Genomic DNA, 8,792 nt, shown 5'->3' on the forward strand with positions numbered 1-8,792 from the left:
CTCAACATGAAGATCCCAGGTCTAACACTGTGTTCGAATTTTGAAATGACTGGATAATTTGATGTAAGAATATACCAACTGCCAAATTATGCACCCAGCTTCTACAAACGACTGGAATTGCAGTCTCTCCTGTAATCCCATTTCTCCATTACCCCATTTCCCCGTATTAGAAGGTTGTTTCATAGCTAGCGATTGGCCCAGGGAAGCTGGTCTATTTCTTCTGGAGAATTTTTCCTCTACCAGTAGCTGGCTTTCCTCTTAGACTGTACCAAATCCTTTGTTTATAATACAGAAACAACCAGGGTGTTTGCAATAGTCAGAACTGTTTTGGAGTTAAGTTCTTTCCCTCTGCTTTATAAAATGATTTTTCATGCAAGGTAAGTCCTGCTTAGCTTCTGAGTCCAGGCACAGAAAGCTGGTCCATTTCGGCAGAGCACAATGCAGGATGGTGTGCACCGACCATCTCAAAATTATGCACCATTTGAGCTGTTAGCAGTACTGCTCAAATCTATAAATCCAAACTAAGAAAGGCAAGGTGGAAATGCTTCAGGAGGGCGGAGGGATTTTCCTTTCACTACAGAGAAGTCAAGACATATGTACTTGCTAAAGACTGTGTTCCTAGTGAACACATCACGGTCCAGTTTCCAACTGGGTAACACCATGGCGTTAATGGGCTGTAAGGGTGATCATTTTTTGGTTAATTTTGTAATTGGCAATCTCTTTGCTGGCTTAAGCTGCCTTGCAAAATGACTGTGATTTGTTAGCACTCATTAGAAGGGAAAAGGTGTAGTCTTGTACTCCGTAGCTTTCATAAATCACATTTCCAGGTGCTTTTAGCATGCTTGAACGTTTCTAAGCACCAGGCCTGATGTGAATAATCCCAAGGATGTGGATCTGTGTCGGGAGACAGCGTACCAAACACTTCTGTGATCCTATCTGTGATTCACTGAACATCCGTGCCGAGGCACAGACAAAGGTGAATTAGTTCCAGACCCCCCCCAAAAAAGCATCAATGTTCTATTGAATAGTCAATTATTAAACACATAATAGATTCCATGGTTAGCAAGGCTTGGTACAGATGTGCCTTGTTTGTACAATCTCTAACAGGAAAGGAAGGTAGCCTGAGAATGTTAAAAAAGAAAGAAAGAAAGAAAGAAAGAAAGAAAGAAGTCAATGGTATTTAAGGAAAATTTGGAAGCATCTTTCTTAGAGATGGATATATAATTTTTTCATTCACAGCTCACATGTTTCTTCTATTTCTTTTCCTTACGTGTTGGGAAAGTCAACTCCTGTGTGTGTGTGTGTGTGTGTGTGTGTGTGTGTGCCAGTACTGGAGCTTGAACTCAGGACCTTGGTTTTAGGCCTTAGCTTCTTCCCTAAAGGATGGCACTCTACATCTTGAGCCACAGCTCCATTTTCAGCTTTTTGGTGATAATTAGAGATAAGAGTCTCATGGACTTTTCTTCCCTGGCTGATTTGGGGAAGCAAATTAGAGACTCAGATCACCCAAGATCTCAGGAGGTAAGGCCCAGAATCTCCAAGGTCCCAGGATTGAGTTGTGATGTCTTTCCTCATTCAAAAGAACTGTTCACTTGGCAGGCCTAATTCTGTTTCCTCTTTCTGAAAACCAGTGCTCATTCTCCATCATGTCCACAATGGTGTAAAGCTTTGGGCTCCAGAAAACCTTCATCCACTTCAATTTGAGGTCTTATACCTCTCACCAGGGCAGGGCTGGAAGACAGAGGTATAAATTTGTCTGGAAAGGGGACATGGGAAGAGAGTAAACCCTCATCCAACATGGCAGAGAGCCAATAGATAAATCAAGAAATTGCTTTGTCAGCTGATTTTGTTTCTAAGAGACAAGAGGTGACCACCAGAAGAGCTAAGCAGTGGAATGGATTCACACCCCACCCCACCACCCCCACACAGAGTATACTCCTAGCTCCTCAGGAGGCTGAGCTCTGAGGATTGAAGTTTGAAGCCAGCCAGGGCATGAAAGTCCTTGAGACTCTTACTTTCAATTAATCACCAAAAAATACCCTGGACATGGAGCACTCACTTTGAACAACAACAACAACAAAACCCCCCAGACTCTCAGAGATAGTGCCTAGTGCCAGGCACTGAGTTGGAGCCTCAGGTGAGAGAGAGAGAAGGGAGAGGAAGGGGGGGAGAAGGGGAAGAGAAGAGGGGAGGGAGAGAGAGAAGAAGAGGGAGGGAGAGAGAGTAAGAAAAACAGAGAGAGAACTCTCAGTGGATGGGTGAGAGCAAGGGAGAGGATCTTACAAACACAGTTTAATCAATAACTTTATTATTGCATTACTTCCATACATTGTGAATTCAGTCTTTTTTTTTTTTAAAGAGGAAAGTAAAAATAAAGCTAAGAAACAGGCGCAACACAAAGCAGAGGAAAGCATAAAAACAAACAGGACCCTCCAAGGGGGCCTGAAGGTGGGGAATTCAGAGGGCAGGCATTTGGGTGGGTGGATGGGCGGGGCCTGGTCCCTAGGAGGCGGGGCTTGAACGAGGGCGGGGCTTGTCTGGGGCGTGGCTTGCATCCCGCCCCAGGTCCCCGGATCTTGGCGTCGTCCTTCGCGCGGTTCCTGTCAGAGTCTCCCCACTCCGGCTTCTGGAAAGTTTGCAACTTGCGTGGGGAAACGAGGTTGGTGGGTACCTCGGGGGTCTTCCGCGGGGGAGGCGGATAACCCGCCGCTGCCCTTCCCTCGGTGGTTCCCTCAGCTGTGGCGGCTGAGGAGGCGGGTCAGGCCCCCGAGGGGCTTCCAGTGAGGCTGGGCCCCGAAGCGGCCGACACCCCCCCCCTCGCCCACCCCGCCCCAGGGTGGGTGGGAGAGACCACGACGCCGAGAAAGCCTCCCCTACGCCCCTCGTTTTGTGAGGTAAACTGTGCTCAGCCCGGCTCCTTCTTGTGCATTTACTCTGGAATGTTCCATGAGGCCTACCTCAGGAGGCTCCTTGTTTGTGGGTCTCTCAGCTCAGTGGCCAGGCACCGGGGGGTAGGGAGGGGCGGACACCTTGGCATCCTGGTGGGCTTTTCTCTCTACCCCTCCCTACTCTCCTCCAGTTGTGGAAGGCCAGGTGGAATATTATGGCAACCATTCAACCACTACATCCCTAGCCTGGGTTTGTGGTACGTTTCACACCCAGGCAAGTCTGATGTGGGTCCGAAAAGGCGAACTTTCACTCAGTGACTGGAGGCCTCAGACTTCCGTGTGTGTGTGTGTGTGTGTGTGTGTGTGTGTGTGTGCAGGTCCTGGGGCTTGAACTCAGGGGCCTAAGGCTAGCAGTACAGACTTTCCTGCCTGGGCTGTCTTCAAACCTCAGTCTTCAACTATCAGCCTCCTTTAGTAGCTAAAATTACAGGTGTTAGCCACTGTTGTCCAGCAGACTTCCCCATATTTTGAGATACCATCATCTTCATAAGTATCATAAGAGCTTCAATCCAGGAAGGAGTCAATCAGGGATGGTGTGAGCTTTAACAAGTGCTACATTTCTACACAGAAGCTTCTAATGTGTGTGTGTGTGTGAGAGAGAGAGAGAGAGAGAGAGAGAGAGAATATTATAGAAAAGCAAATGAGAGGCCAGCTGCTGGTGGCTCACATCTGAGGATAGTGGTTCAAAGCCAGCCCAGGCAGGATAGTTAATGAAAGTCTTATCTCTAAGTAACCACCAAAATGGTGGAACTGGGATCTGAGGCTCAAATAATAGAGTGCCAGCCTTGAGTGAAAAACTAAGGGACAGAGGCTAGGACTTGGGTTTCCCCAATACTGTGTTCCCTATCTCCCCCCAAAAGCCCCCAAAACAAAAATCCAAAGGTAACTAATCCAGGAGCCAAAGAGAGGGGAAGGGAGTTGGCAAACTGGTGAAGGGAGATGCCCTAAGATGACAGCTGCCTACAGTACTAGAAAACAACTTTACAGATTGTAAGTGTGGGTGGAGGGATCCAGGAGAGGTGTCAGAAAAACAAGCAAAAACCAGTTTTTTGCCTCAACTATTTGACTGTAATGAGAATTGTTTTACAGCTGGGCTCATGTTTAGCCTGAACCAATCAGTGATTGATGTCCAGAAGAAAAAAAAAACAAAAAACAACCAAATGAAAAGGTAAGGCCGTTACAACTTCAGGAAGAAAAAAAAAAGAAAAATATGTACAAGTAAGTGTAATTAGAATCTGCTGTTTGTCTCAGCTGTGTATGATAGTTACATGGTCTTAGTAATGTAAAGATTAAATGCTAGTATAATTCATACAAAATTTGTGATTCAGTTCTTCAGCTGGGAAGGTGACAAGAAAGGTCCTCTGTGTGTGTGTGTGTGTGTGAGTGAGTGAGAGAGAGAGAGAGAGAGAGAGAGAGAGAGAGAGAGAGAGAGACCAGGTCCTAATCTGCTTGCATAGACATGAGAAAAACAGCCAGTATAGATCCTTTTCCCATGACCAGCACAAGTCTGTCAAGAAACAAGGATTCAGAATCTCTATATGGAAAGATGACATGTTTATGCTTGTCTTCCTAGAAGTTCATGTCTGTCCCTCTGGCTGTTTGAATGTCTTTTCCCCATTTTAACTTTGGAATAATGTGAAAAGTGTGATAAAATTCACTGGGTGGGGGATAGGGGGGTAAGGGCCACTGGAGCCAAAAATAGTTTCAAATGAGTATTTCTAGACTTGACTGGACTGACATATTTATATATGGTAATATAAGCAAAAGTCAATCTATTTAATAGAAAAAGGGTTAAAAAAATCCAAGAAGGGGGCTGGGAAGGTGGCTCAGTGGTAGAGCGCTTGCCTTGCATGCTGGAGGCCCTGGGTTCGATTCCTCAGCACCACATAAGCAAAAAGAAAAAAGCCGGAAGTGGCGCTGTGGCTCAAGTGGTAGAGCACTAGCCTTGAGCTGAAGAGCTGAGGGACAGTGCCCAGGCCCAGAGTTCAGGCCCCACGACTGGACCCCAAAAAAAAAATCCAAGAAGGCAAATAACACAATTTAAAATTGGGCCAAGAATTGGCTTAGACAGTTTCCCAAATAAGATATAAAAAGATATATGAAAAGATAATCAACATAGATAGCTCAGAATCATTCCACCCCCATCCGTAAGGCTATAATAATAATTAAAAAAATAAGAAGTTTTGGCAAGGATGTGGAGAAGTTGGAACCTTCATACATGTCGGGTGGGAATGCAAAATGGTACAGCTATTTGGAAAACAGTCTAGCAGTTACTTCAAGTGATAAACACAGAATTGTATAAGACCCAGATACCAGTCTGGGCTTTTTTCTCCCTATAGCACCCTTCTCCCAGCCCAATGCACTGATGGGGGAAGGCATTTAACTTGTATTTAGTGACAGTTGAGGTTTGATCTAGTCTTGACCCTGCAAACAACAGGCTCAGAAGAGATTCAGCCTGGGCTTCCTCCTCATGGTTTCATTTGCTGCTGCCAACAGAGCAGTGGGGCTGTGGGGTGCACAACTTCTTATTTGGCTGATCCCATTTTACACTCCTGAAAATAAGACAGGTTGAGCTTTAGTATCCAAAGGATACTGTATTTCCCAGTGGTCCTCTGAGCTGGATGTCTCTGCCACTTCCAGATATACTCGATGGTCGTTGTGGCCGCTGGCCATTTGGCTGGGGCAGGTCAGATTTCCCACACACATGCTGACTCTCCATGGCTACATCCCTCTGGTATCCATAATGGAGTCTCTGTCAGAATGCTTGTTAAGTCTATTTTTAAAAAGACTCATTTAGCACCGAAGTGATGCCAGAAATGCAGCCAATAAAGAAAGACGACAAATGATCACTTCCTCTTCCAATTCTGTCCAAGGTCTGAAGCTGGAAGATTTACTGCATAGTCTATTCTTGGACATCCAAGACAGAAGTTTCTTTTATTATTATTTTTTAATAATGCCAATCAAAATGTAATGGTATCAGCATTCTTCAGGAGTCTAGGGATAGTGTATGAGCCAATGGGGTTGCAATGCTAACAGAAGGATTGCTATCAGGTTTATAAAGGCAGAGTGTCATAGTATAAATGTATAAAAGTGGATAGCACCAAATAACTTCCAACAATGTTGACGGACAGCTGTGGCATAATAATGCTGTTGATTACTCTGGAACACTGACTTTGCGCAGGTACTGTTTTAAGTACTGCATTATGTGTCTATCTCATTTAATACTTAACATCACTTAACATCTCCTTTTTACAATGTAGAAATAAGGACAGAGATGTTAAGTAACTTGCCCAAAGCCATATAGCCAGTATGTGTACAACAGGGATTCAAAACTCAGTTTCTTAGACCTCCAAATGTGGGCTCTTAAGCCCTGTACTGACTTGTCTCTCCAGTATGAGAGTGAGGAGGTCATGCATTCAGGGTTGAAAGGCTGCCTGGAGGTGGTAGAAGCAGCCACATGTGACACGTGGAAGGAGTCTCCTGTATCTGCTCTGTTCATTTCCCCTCAGTGCCCATGATGCTATGTGCTTTGTGTCACCAGTTGACTGTTGCCATGTCTTCAACCCTATGCAGTATTTCCCATTATAGCTATGCATCCCAGCAGGAAGGCTGAGTCTGTGGGCCTGAACTCTTTCTTTAAGGCTGCAGTTGCAAACATCATCTTCCTCTCATGCAAGGAACCCAGCCTTTTTCATCTTACCCCATCATGTAGGAATTGCTCATGCTCAGCAGAACGGAGGCAAATGCCAACTCCTATTTGAAAACAGTCTTGTCATCAGGAAGCTGAATTTCTTTCTTTATAAACTCTTCTTGAGTTCCCAAGAGAAGTAGAGTAATCATTTATAAGAATAATAAAATCATTTTCCCAGTTTGACAGCATTCTTTTTCTAGCACGGTTGGTTGGGAAGCAGGTGCTGAATCTTGGGGGGGGGTCAGAGGAGGGGCTTTGTTGTGTAACAAATATACTGTCTCTCAGCAAGATAGAACTACTAGGGTCATCAGTATGGGAAGCCCATAGCATATGCCTGGCTAGTAACTTAGAGGCAGGAGACTAGAGGGAGGTGAGGGCTCCTTAAATATACTATCCTCTCATCTTTTCATCTTTGCTTGGGTGCTTTTGCATGACCTGAATGCCCCTTCTCTCTCTCTTAAATTTACTTCCATTGTCTAGCCTATGATCATGACTGGGCTAAGGGCTACCTAGGTGGCTAGTGAGACTGTATTAATGAGTGTGTCTTTGATTGGTATTTGAATTGATAGGCTGTAGGAGGCCTTCTTCATCAATATGGTGGGCATGGTATTATCACTGAGGCCTGGAATAGAATACAAGGGCAGGTGAGAAGTAAATTCCTTTTTCAACTTTCTTTGGGAAATCTATCATCTCTTATCCTTGGGCATTAGAACTTTAGGCTTTCAAGGTCTTGAGTTCTAAGGCTTATGTCAGTGTGTAGTACCTGGTCCCCAGGTCTATCAACTTGGAATGAATTACATCAAGGGCTTTTCTGTTTACCTACTTTGTGGATGGAGGATTTCTTGGCCTCTAATGATTGGAGCTTGTTTCCATAATGTCATCTCCTACTGCTTCTGTTGCTCTGGAGAATCCATAAGCCTAGAATGAGAGTCACCCATTGGCAGAGGATGTCTTAGTGTCTGTCCTGCTGAAGTCCTGTATGAGCTCAAATCTAAACCATTTGAAATAGCCCTGGTAGAATCTCTAGTACTGCCCTGGAATTCTGTTCTTTGTGTATGTAGTGCTAGACACTATATTGAACCTAGGACCTTGTGCATGCTAGATGAGCTTTCTGCTACTGAGCTATAACTCTAGCCATTGTTTATTTTTTGAGACAGGGTCTTGCTTTGTAGCTCAGGCTGGCCTCAAATTCAGTATGTTGCTCAGGCTGGCCTTTAGCTGTGCTCCTTCTGTCTCTGCTTCCAGAATATTGAGATTATGGATGTGTGCCATAATACCCAGCTCTCCCTGGATTCTGATTTGTTAGTTCTCTTTTACATAGGCAGTGACAATAGAAGGCCGTTGAGTGTACGTCGTAAGTTAGTTGTTAGTTGTCAGCTGGACCTTAATTTTTTCTGTAAGTTACTTGCTTTCTCTGGGCCTCAGTTTCTGTATCTGTAAAATCAGAATTAACAATGACAAACTCCTAGGATGCTCTCTTAAAAGCTGGGCATGGTGCTATGCAGCTGCAGTCCTACCTATGCAAAGAAGAATAATTAGAAGATTTTCAATCTGAGCAAAAAGCACAAGTCTCTATAAGAAAAATAACTAAATGAAAAGAGGGATATGATGTGATTCTACTAGTAGAGTACCTGCTGCCTAACACGCACTAGACCTTGAGTTCAAAACCCTAGTAGATAATAAAAAGAAATGCTAAGAAAACAGCTATTCCTGTTTCTATTCTAGGACAGCAATGTGAGTGCTGTAGTCTATCCACTTATAAGAACTGCGTAACTAAGATATAGGTATTCCATTCTGTGTGAAGTTTATCTTAAAATTATTTAAAAATTAGATTTAGTGTTGGGGACAGGTGGATGTATAGATGAAACAAGAATGTGAAAATAGTGGTAACATTAGTGACAGCACATGCAGATTCACTCTTGTGTTTACTTCTTTAGGTCTGACTTATTCTTTTGTTTATTTTTATTTATTTATTTTTTACTTTTTATGTTTTTTGCTGGTCCTGGGGCTTAAACTCAGGGCCTGGGCACTATCCTTGAGCTTTTTTTTTTTTTGGCGCCGGTCGTGGGGCCTGAACTCTGGGCCTGGGCGCTGTCCCTCAGCTCTTCAGCTCAAGGCTAGTGCTCTACCACTTGAGCCACAGTGCCACTTCC

The sequence above is a fragment of the Dipodomys ordii genome, unplaced genomic scaffold (genome assembly GCF_000151885.1).
Source record: "Dipodomys ordii isolate 6190 unplaced genomic scaffold, Dord_2.0 Scaffold193, whole genome shotgun sequence".
Taxonomy (NCBI): domain Eukaryota; kingdom Metazoa; phylum Chordata; class Mammalia; order Rodentia; family Heteromyidae; genus Dipodomys; species Dipodomys ordii.